A 12,500-nucleotide genomic window follows, 5' to 3' on the forward strand; every position below is an offset into this window, starting at 1 on the left:
AATGACTGTTTGTGCCATCAAACAGCACTAAAAGCCCACTTTGGTCCTCCTCATTATTTTAAGCACAATCACGATTTCGGCAGGCACGATTAAATGGCGGTGATCGTCGGCGATATTAACAAAAAGCAGGCTCTTCTGCATATCAAATCAAGCTCTTTCACAACTGCAGCGGCAGATTAAAGCCCTGTGAAGCATGTGCCTGCTCACGCCAGAGGCCAGTGTGTATGAGCACAAAACTCTATCACCATTAACATTATTAGTTTTATTAACATTATCATAGTGTTTCCTTGTAATCTACATAACATGTAATTGTGGTTCTCTGGTCAAGATTTTGCATAGATTATGTTTTACAGACTGTTTTCGAGCCGCTTTGTGACCGTCTCGTCAGGATATGCCATTTTGTGGGCGGTCTTATTTACGTGCCTCCACTTCGACAGCGTCTTCTCACTGTCAGTCATGTTGTAGTTTTTAGCGTGTCCATAGCGGGTCTACTGACAGATAAAAGTTAGAACTAGGTATGTAACATTATAAAAATCTCACAGTATGATATATCACAGTATTAAGGCCGCAGTACGATATAATTTTAGTGTAGTCCCAAGAAAAATACTTTGTAAAATTGCCATGTGTGTAAAATGAAGTGGCAGGAATGTTTAGGATAAACACACTTACTGTAATTGAACACAAACGTAATACTTAAATGTTCTAATCATATTTATTATTACAAAACAAGTATTTTTCAGTGCAAAGAATAGTGCAGGGCATCCACTGCTACAAGCAAAAATATGAAAAAAAGTTACAGTTGAGTGTCTTTAAAGGCCTACTGAAACCCACTACTACCGACCACGCAGTCTGATAGTTTATATATCAATGATGAAATCTTAACATTATAACACATGCCAATACGGCCGGGTTAACTTATAAAGTGACATTTTAAATTTGCCGCTAAACTTCCGGTTCGAAACGCCTCTGAGGATGACGTATGCGTGTGACGTAGCCCGGCGAACACGGGTATGCCTTCCACATTGAAGCAGATACGAAAAAGCTCTGTTTTCATTTCATAATTCCACAGTATTCTGGACATCTGTGTTCGTGAATCTGTTTCAATCATGTTCATTGCATTATGGAGAAGGAAACCGAGCAAGCAAAGAAGAAAGTTGTCGGTGCGAAATGGACGTATTTTTCGAACGTAGTCAGCCACAACAGTACACAGCCGGCGCGTCTTTGTTTACATTCCCGAAAGATGCAGTCAAGATGGAAGAACTCGGATAACAGAGACTCTAACCAGGAGGACTTTTGATTTGGATACACAGACGCCTGTAGAGAACTGGGACAACACAGACTCTTACCAGGATTACTTTGATTTGGATGACAAAGACGCAGACGTGCTACTGTGAGTATGCAGCTTTGGCTTTTTTTTGCGTATGTACGTAACTTTTTTAAAATATATAAGCTTTATGAACCTTGGGTTAGGTGAACGGTCTTTTGGGCTGAGTGATTGTGTGTGTTGATCATGTGTTTGAATTGTATTGGCGTGTTCTATGGAGCTAGGAGCTAGCAGAGGAGCTAGGAGCTAGCATAACACGTACCGTACCGTACGTGCGCGTCACGTACGTAACTTTTTAAAAATATATAAGCTTTATGAACCTTGGGTTAGGTGAACGGTCTTTTGGGCTGAGTGATTGTGTGTGTTGATCAGGTGTTTGAATTGTATTGGCGTGTTCTATGGAGCTAGGAGCTAGCAGAGGAGCTAGGAGCTAGCATAACAAACACGCAGGTGTTATTATGCAGGATTAATTTGTGGCATATTAAATATAAGCCAGGTTGTGTTGTGGCTAATAGAGTATATATATGTCTTGTGTTTATTTACTGTTGTAGTCATTCCCAGCTGAATATCAGGTACCGTGAGTATGCAGCCTTGGCTGCTAAACATTCGATAACTTGACCGTATGTGCGCGTCACGTACGTAACTTTTTAAAAATATATAAGCTTTATGAACCTTGGGTTAGGTAAACGGTCTTTTGGGCTGAGTGATTGTGTGTGTTGATCAGGTGTTTGAATTGTATTGGCGTGTTCTATGGAGCTAGGAGCTAGCAGAGGAGCTAGGAGCTAGCATAACAAACACGCAGGTGTTTTTATGCAGGATTAATTTGTGGCATATTAAATATAAGCCTGGTTGTGTTGTGGCTAATAGAGTATATATATGTCTTGTGTTTATTTACTGTTGTAGTCATTCCCAGCTGAATATCAGGTCACCCCCGGCTCTCACAGCATCTTCCCTATCTGAATAGCTTCAACTCCCCACTAGTCCTTCACTTGCACTTTACTCATCCACAAATCTTTCATCCTCGCTCAAATTAATGGGGAAATTGTCGCTTTCTCGGTCCGAATCTCTCTCACTTCATGCGGCCATCATTGTAAACAATAGGGAACTTTGCGTATATGTTCAACTGACTACGTCACGCTACTTCCGGTAGGGGCAAGCCTTTTTTTTATCAGATACCAAAAGTTGCAATCTTTATCGTCGTTGTTCTATACTAAATCCTTTCAGCAAAAATATGGCAATATCGCGAAATGATCAAGTATGACACATAGAATAGATCTGCTATCCCCGTTTAAATAAAAAAAATTCATTTCAGTAGGCCTTTAAAGTGACGTGTAACAAATGTAAAACAGTAATGGTTACTATAGTGTCTTTCAACCTTTACTTTCTAAGAAGCAGTGTCTCCTGCAGTGGACATTTTTTATAGGAAAATGCTGTTTCTCAGAAAAGTAAACTGTTAACTTTTAACAATGCAAAATACCCCACAAAATGATGTTTCGCCTCGCTGGCTTCAAATATATTTCCCGAGTGATGGTTTATCAAGTACTTTCTCATATTACTCGTATTCCCCGTGGTGTGCAGTTTCCACACTCTCACAGGGCGCTTTCCATATGCTCGGTTCTGTGTCGGCTTGGAAAGGCACAAGACAAAAGTGGCACGCTTTCCTATGGACTACGCAGACTTTATTACCTCCGCCAAAGAGGTTGTGTTTTCTCCAGGGCTTGTTTGTCTATTTGTTAGCAACATAACTAAAAAAGGTATTGACAGATTTTGATAAAATGTTTAGGAAATGTCAGAAAAAACAATTCCTCTTATCTACTACAAATACACTTTTCACACATGCTTCCTCTTTTTCTCCCCTTTACAGCGTACCACGCCCCTACCTGTCCCGCGATGCGCAGAGGATTTTGGGAGACGTAGTTTCACTGTGACGAGCCAATACAAAAGCGCCAAAAAAACTACACTCACTAAATTTTCGTTTTGATACCATCACATGTCACAGCATTATTGTGAGGATTTTGAAACCGCAATACCGTGGTATCTACAATATTGTTACATCTGGTGTTAGAAGTTAGAACTATACACTACTTTGTATTAGGAATGACAACAGCGGAGGATGCATGTGCATATATGAGCCAGTCTGCCCCACAACAAGCTTATTGACTACAGCGTCAGACTACAACGGTGGACTCGCACAAAGCACTTTGAATAATTTTCTACCATATATGGAGATATCCTCTGACGTCACACTTGGTAAAAACGTCACAATTGGTAAAAACGTCACAATTGGGGAAAATTCCAAACAGCTCGTCTGGAGGAAGTATGAAGGAATGCAAAATAGTTTTATAAATATCTCCGCCATGCCTCCATGGTTTGATTTAAAATTTTTAGGACTTTTGCAGATCCCAAATACATGAAAACAGGTATCGGTTGGTAAGAAAATTTGGTTTTTGTTACGACGTGGTTTGCGCAGCTTACTGCTGGGTCGTTCTCCCAGGAGGGCAGACGGACTACTCCGGACAAGGCGTGCAGGTAAAAACATGATTTAATTATCCAAACTCAAAGAGGTACAAAAAACGGAAAACAAGGCGAAGGCACAACGCGCTGAACGCACTTGTAGCTAACACTTAGCATAGACTATGGACATGGAACACTCACGAAACTGTGGCATGAAATAAACAAGACTTACGTAGACAAGGCATGAAGCGAACAATAAGCAGCCATGGCAACCAAACCAAACTCAGAGGTGTCACAAACAGGAACTGAAGGAGTCCAAAACTAACAGAAAATACAAAAACATGATCCGGGCCACAGATCATGACAGTTTTGCATAATAGGTCACCTTTAACAAACTTTTCCCAGGGTTGCTGCAGCTCATCGCTTCGTTTCACATCCGTGGAATCTCGGCATGCATTTAAAAACTGCATTGCTGTTAGTAGATGACAACAGGTGTGGATAACATCGGAGACGGACACGTTTGTCCCACTCAAAAAGTATATAGCGGAGAAAAAAACTATTTGATTTTGCTTTCATTTTGAAAGTGCAACACAGCAATGAGTAACTGGTTTCCCCTTCACTCATCTGCTCTGACTGAGAGTGTTAAAGACAGGAGGAAACACGCAGCAGGCAATCTGTAAAACGATGTGTACGGAACAACTTGCCATTTGTTTTCCATTGTTTAATTGCTAACTTTGTGAGTGTTCCCAATAACATCAACACTTGCTAACATGTTTTGTCATCTTATTGAATTGAATGCAGGCTGTGAAGTGACAGCCAAGGCCGTAACTAGGATTTGACAAATACCAAGGTCAATAATTGGTGGTCCAAAAGGAGCTTAGAAAGGCTGAAATCATGTGCATCCCAACACCATATGGGTTGATCTCTGTGAGCAGAAACTGGCTGACATGACAACTGTATTTTCCCAACAGTGTTTTAAATCAATTTCATTCAGGTGAAACCAACATTAGTTATGTCAGTACAAATAAATGTTAATGTTATGTTGACAGCACATTTCTGATCACGTGATGTTTATTGTAAAAGTGGACATCATTGTGTTACGTTGCTGGAGTTGTAGCCGGCTGTACTTGACCAAAGATCGTATATTGTGAGAGGATGATCTACTGCATGAAGATGTACAGGCACTGTACAGTACAGCGCACACAATGTCCTACACAAAGTACATTTGCAGTCAGTCATATTATCTTATTTTTGTCACTTAAAAAAATACAGAGGACATGACTTCGGTGTCCTCAAGTAACGGCCATGGTGATAGCACGCTAAGTTGTCAATAAGGCACCAAGCTTGTCTATTAGATGTAAGAGGTATCACTCCTATTTATTTTTGTTGGCCAAAATTTTGCACTGATCCACATAGTGTTGTTGGAGAAGAACAAAGCCTGTTTAATAGACTTTATCTTCATTGGCCAAACTACTTTGTATTTTACATTGCTATTAAAAAGTAAACACCATGTTTTTAACATTATGTGTGGGGGGTTTTCATGTCAAAATAGTTATTGCTTTTTAAAAAAAAACACTTCATGTGATATAGCGTCGTGTAATGTTTTGAGGTGTATAGTTAATTCCTATATGACACTTCTGCTCAAACTCTTTATGGATCTGTCTGGTTACCAATACAGTATGTGGACCCCCAATGTTAAACTCACTCTTACGCCCTTGGACGCTTGCACAACACACTGCTACGCTTGTGTCCCTGGAGTGGCACAGGCAGGACTTACAGCCAACCATCGTGCTAAATAGAGTCTGGACACACTATTCAATTGAGTGCTAACATTTCTTGCCGGTGTTCTGGCGAGATGTGCTCCCCATTGGAATCATGCACCCCCTGCATCTCCCCATGCGTATGAATCCAGGGAATGCTGAAATGTAATTGTGCATTGATGGACTCTTTCACATGAGTTCAATCGCTACACTGAATAACACTATATTTTTGTATTTTGTCATTTATCATTACAAATGATAAAATGTATGATTAGGTCAAGCGAGGGTGTCCAATTGATGACGTGCGGGACACCCAAGAAACGTGGCTGTTTTTTATGGCGCCGAAAAAAAGGATAAAACATAGAAAAATAGACCAAAAGGCAACATGTAATGTAAAACAGCTGAAGCGTTGATACTAAAAATGAACAAAAATACAGATACCGGTAATTGTATTTGAATATATGGATACAAGTACAGAAAACATTCGGCTCTCCAAGTGCCATCATAATTACCAGCATTAAAATACAGTAGCGTAGTAGGCATACCTATTCATTAAAAATGAGGCGAATGTTTTATTTAACAAGTATATTCAAAATTTTTGGCGACTGTAACATTACACACAGTTTAAACAGTAACCTTGTGTTTGAATATAGGAAAATAAAACACTATACTTTAATCAACTGATTCTTTGACGTACTACTAGATGGAGCCACCGTATTTCATTGCAAATTACATGATGGCGTTGCGTTCCAATTGAGTGATTTGTATTCGCAGACATTTTTTTTTCAAATTTTTTGCTCCCTATTTACAAATGCATCATTGTTATTTATGCAAAATCAACAAAATTACATCATCCCCAACCCCTCTCACCACCACCCTTACAAATAGACACCGTAAAACATAATTTATTGGCCTATAGTCAGCTTTCTTTTGTTCAAATCAGTTTGCCTCGGTTCGTTTCTCGTCTTTGGTTTCTTCTTACAGTGTAAAATGATAGCGTCTGATACTGCATCCCTACTGTCCGGCTGTTATATTGCTTCATAAGAGCCCTTTAATTTATGTCCGTGTGTTCACTTAGCAAGCGTGAACAGTTGGCAACCAAAGACTTTAATGTCGGTGCTGTGCTCGTCTTCCGCCCGTACTTACTGCCTCTCCGCTTTCAACCGCCCCGTCTAAACATAGTCGGTGTGCCATTTTCCAAGTATTAGAGAAGCCCCAAATCTCAGCGGGCCAGGTTCCAAATGAGGAGTCGTCAAGTGCAAACGCAGAAAGGAGCACCTGCTATGGCGCGTCCTGGCGACCAAAAACAAAAGACAGAGGGACTTTGTTTGTCAATGACTGCATTCACTGACCCTTAAAAGGGACTTATTATACAAAACCAACTTTTCTTACCTAGGTAAATATTTTTGTGTATTTTGGATCTGCATCATCATCAAAATTTTAAATCAAACCATGGAGGGATGGTGGAGATATTTATAAAACAATCTTGCCTTCCTTCATACTTCCTCCAACCAAGCCATTTAGAATTTCAAAGCTCCATTTGGGACGTCAGCGGATATCTTCATATATGGTAAAGATTTACCCGAAGAGGTCTGCCCAAGTCTGCCATTGTAGTCTGACATTGGAGTCAATAAGTTCCTTCTTTTTCTCTGTCCTCGTCTTGTGGGGCAGACAGGCTTGTACATGCACATGCATCCTCCGTTGTTGTCATTTCTAATACAAAGTAGCATTTAGTTGTAACTTATAGCGGTCAGTAGACTCTATATGGAAGCGCTATAAACTACAACATGGCTGGCAGGAAGAAGACGCAGTCGAAGTGGAGGCACGTAAATAAGACCGCCCATAAAGAGATGGTCAGAAAGCGGCTTGAAGACGGTCTGTAAAACAATCTATGCACAATTTTGACCAAATAACCAACATAACATGTTATGTAGACCACATGGAAGTGTTTTAAATGTTGAAAACAATTATAATATGACCCTTTTAAAGGCCTACTGAAATTATTTTTATTTATTTAAACGGGAATAGCAGATCCATTCTATGTGTCATACTTGATCATTTCGCGATATTGCCATATTTTTGCTGAAAGGATTTAGTAGAGAAAATCGACGATAAAGTTCGCAACTTTTGCTCGCTGATAAAAAAAAGCCTTGCCTGTACCGGAAGTAGCGTGACGTCACAGGAGCTAGGATTCCTCACAATTCCCCGTTGTTTACAATGGAGCGAGAGCGATTCGGTGCCGAGAAAGTGATGATTACCCCATTAATTTGAGCGAGGATGAAAGATTCGTAGATGAGGAACGTTACAGTGAATGACTTGAGAGGCAGCGATGGACGTATCTTTTTTCGCTCTGACCGTAACTTAGGTACAAGCTGGCTCATTGGATTCCACACTCTCCTTTTTCTATTGTAGATCACAGATTTGTATGTTAAACCACCTCGGATACTATATCCTCTTGAAAATGAGAGTCGAGAACGCGAAATGGACATTCAGTGCCTTTTATCTCCACGACAATACATCGGCGAAATGCTTTAGCTACGAGCAAACGTGATAGCATCTTGCTTTAACTGCATATAGAAACAAAAGAAATAAAACCCTGACTGGAAGGATAGATAGAAAATCAACAATACTATTAAACCGTGGACATGTAAATACACGGTTAATGCTTTCCAGGCTGGCGAAGGTTAACAATGCTGTGCTAACGACGCCATTGAAGCTAACTTAGCAACCGGACTGCACAGAGCTATGCTAAAAACATTAGCTCTCCACCTACGCCAGCCAGCCCTCATTTGCTCATCAACACCCGTGCTCACCTGCGTTCCAGCGATCGACAGAAGGACGAAGGACTTCACCCGATGCGTTTGGCGGCCCGGAGACGTAGGAAGTCAAGGTGAGGTCGGCGGCTAGCGCGGCTAGCGCTCCAACAAAGTCCTCCTGGTTGTGTTGCTGTAGTCCGCTGCTAATACACTGATCCCACCTACAACTGTCTTCTTTGAGCCTTCATTGTTCATTAAAAAAATTGCAAAAGGTGTCCAGAATACTGTGGAATTATGAAATGAAAACAGAGCTTTTTGTATAGGATTCTACGGGGTACCATAACTTCCGTTACTCGGACTTCGTCACGCGCATACGATGTTTCAGCCGGATATTTCCCGGGAAGTTTTAAATGTCACTTTATAAGTTAACCCGGCCGTATTGGCATGTGTTGCAATGTTAAGATTTCATCATTGATATATAAACTATCAGACTGCGTGATCGGTAGTAGTGGCTTTCAGTAGGCCTTTAAGACTCCAAAATGCTTCTTAGCAAGGAATAACTATTTTAATGCACATAGGAACACATTTAAAGTGTCTGATTTAGTTGGAATTGCCATGGCAACACACAAAAAACAATTTATTCCCATCTGTTCTAATGCTTCCTACACAAAATCCAAGCCAATGAATGGTAATAAATGTCTCATCTTGATGCATGTGCGAGCAAAAAAAAGTAAATTCCTGGAGTTGAACATTTCTAAAATGTACGGGAGAGTGATCGCATGTTTTTGCTAATCTATTCATCGAGACCAGGGGTCTTTAGCACCGCCCTAGTGGCTCTCTGAAGCTTTTTCAAAAATGTATGAAAAATGGAAAAAGATGAGGGGAAAAAAAATATATTTTTTGTTTTAATATGGTTTCTGTAGGAGGACAAACATGACACAAACCTCCCTAATTGTTATAAAGCACACTGTTTGTATTAAACATGCTTCACTGATTCGAGTTTTTGGCGAGCGCCGTTTTGTCCTACTAATTTTGGCGGTCCTTGAACTCACCTTAGTTTGTTTACATGTATAACTTTCTCCGACTTTCTAGGACGTGTTTTATGCCACTTCTTTTTCTGTCTCATTTTGTCCACCAAACTTTTAACGTTGTGCGTGAATACACAAAGGTGAGTTTTGTTGATGTTATTGACTTGTGTGGAGTGCTAATCAAACATATTTGGTCACTGCATGACTGCAAGCTAATCGATGCTAACATGCTATTTAGGCTAGCTATATGTACATATTGCATCATTATGCCTCATTTGTAGCTATATTTCAGCTCATTTCAATGTATATCTCATGACACACTATCTGTATGTAATATGGCTTCTAATTTGTTGCGGCTTCAGACAGATTTGTTTTTGTATTTTTGGTCCAATATGGCTCTTTCAACATTTTGGGTTGCCGACCCCTGATCTAGACAAAAATAATGGCAAAAGAATAGAGATAAGTGTTAGTATCTATGTTGTTTTTTTCTTATGTTTTCTAACAATACAAGGTGATATAGACAGCTCATGTTTATAGTGAGCTGGGACTGGCTTTATGATTGACAGCTGCATGTTGACAAACCACTTCATTAGGTACACTTGCAAAATATAACGAGAGCTGTATCATACTAAAAGGTGTTTTTGTTTGCTCACTACAACCACAGCAATACCTGTATTATTATATCGATACCATTCATGCAGGTGTTGTATTAGATCTCATTAGATCTTTATTGCTGCTGTTATCACCCAGGGTCCATGGGTGGGGTGAGGCTTGTGGTGGTGGACCCTGACACCACCCTTCTAACATTCTTAAGAGAAACCTCGGCTTGCTTTTACTGTGACTGCGTCGGCACAAAAAAAAAGCATTAGCGCACATAGGCGAGGTTATTTTTACTCTGCCATATCCTGTCTCGCCCCGTCTGGAAGAGCTGCCAGCACAACCCTACCCTCCCTCCCTCCCCGCCTCCCCTGCTGCGTTTCAGACATTATGTCTGAGCGTGTACTGCACTGAGTAGGTCTTAAAAGAATGCAGTTTCAAGCGGCTGCTGGCAGACGTTGACATGAGGACAACTCATGCCCACGCCAATTATGTCATTATTGATTTGTTTAGGTCATTGATAGCATGTTTGGTTGAACTACTGTATATGGCAATTTGCACTATAAGGGTAGAAGTAAAAGATCATTCTACAAGCAGCTTACACTCTTCTTGGGAGACTTTCTACGAGATTTAAGAGTGTATGCGGGGACTTTTGTCCAATGTTGGATCTGAGAATGCACACAAGTGTCCAAAATGTATTGCTTTAGGGTTATTTAGGACTTAACCGTCACCTCATTCTCATTTTGGAAAGGCACCCCCAGTCTATTCCTGTGTTTTGAGCTCCAACATGGTCAAGGAATGACGTCCACATTTAGGTATGACATCATACACACAGCTTAAACGTTCTAGAACGCATCATAATTATTCCCTCAACTCCCCCCAAAATGGATTAACTCGCTGGAATAAAAAAGACAATATAAGATACATCCATAAACGTGGATGCATATGAAAAAGTGCAATATATTTATCTGTACACTAACCTATTTATTTATTTATATATGCACCTTATTGCTTTTTTATCCTGCACTACCATGAGCTAATGTAACGAAATTTCGTTTTTATCTGTACTGTAAAGTTCAAATTTGAATAACAATAAAAAGGAAGTCTCAGTCTAAGTCTAAGTCTAAGTCTATATGAATTGCTAGACCTACTGATCGTTGAGAAGAGCAATAGAGTATGTGCTTTCATGCTAGTTTCTAAAAGTGTCCAATAAGACAAGATCACGTCGCTAGATTTTTTTTAAAACAAAAAAGACAATACAGGGCAGGGGTCTCAAACTTGCGGTCCGCGGGCTATTTATGGTACGCAGGCCCATATTTTGTGGCCCTTTACTGAACTTTATAGTATAGTGTAATCAGTGGCGTGCGGTGAGGTTAATGTCTGGTGAGGCACTGCATCATCACAGTCAGATTTACAAACATATGAACCCTAAAGAGTATCTTATTCACCATGTGATTGGCAACAGTTAACAGGTTATGTTTAAAAGCTCATACCAGCATTCTTCCCTGCTTGGCACTCAGCATCAAGGGTTGGAATTGGGGGTTAAATCACCAAAAATTATTCCCGGGCGCGGCGCCGCTGCTGCCCACTGCTCCCCTCACCTCCCAGGGGGTGAACAAGGGGATGGGTCAAATGCAGAGGACAAATTTCACCACACCTAGTGTGTGTGTGACAATCATTGGTACTTTAACTTAACTTTAACTTTACACTTACAAACTGTAGCACACAAAAAAGCACATTTAATAAAAAAAACGTTATTATGGTCTTACCTTTACTTATAAGTGCGGGAACAGTGGTGTTCGTGTTGGAGGAGTTGTAAATGAATGAAATATGAAATCGGTCCAGTCTGCAGGTGTACCTAATGTTGTGTCCCTGCGGTCGTTCGCGGCTCCTCCACCGCGAGCATTGTTGTTTTTGCACTTTTTGGCTTCTTGTTAAGTGACTTTTTTTGGGTGGATTTGGTCTTGCACGTGGAGGGTTTGGGTGTGGGCTTTGGTTGGTGTGGCCGCGGCGCTCCCGTCGGGCGGTGCATTCTGCGGCGGAGATGCTTGGCACCAGGAGGCGGGGTTATGAGACGAGCCTCACACAGTGTGTCTTCGCAGCAGATTTATGATGACATATGAGTTTAGATATATATATATATATATATATATATATATATATATATATATATATATATATATATATATATATATATATATATATATATATATATATATATATATATATATATATGTATATATATATATATATATATATATATATATATATATATACATATATATATATATATATATATATATATATACATATATATATATATATATATATATATACATATATATATATATATATATATATATATATATATATATATATATATACATATATATATATATATATATATATATATATATATATATATATATATATATATATATATATATATATATATATATATATATATATATGTATATATACATATATATATATACATATACATATATATATATGTATATATATATGTGTGTATATATACTGTATAGATATATATGTTCCGGCTCAGACTCCTGCCAAAGCT

General features: G+C 39.4%; 1 protein-coding gene across 1 annotated transcript in view; it reads right to left on the reverse strand.

Moving 5' to 3' along the window:
• Nucleotides 1–12,500, reverse strand: part of fkbp1b (FKBP prolyl isomerase 1B) — a 28,534-nt gene that overhangs the window by 1,728 nt on the left and 14,306 nt on the right. The gene's annotated exons all lie outside the window — the stretch shown is intronic.

This window comes from Entelurus aequoreus, linkage group LG04 (assembly GCF_033978785.1).
Source record: "Entelurus aequoreus isolate RoL-2023_Sb linkage group LG04, RoL_Eaeq_v1.1, whole genome shotgun sequence".
NCBI lineage: Eukaryota > Metazoa > Chordata > Actinopteri > Syngnathiformes > Syngnathidae > Entelurus > Entelurus aequoreus.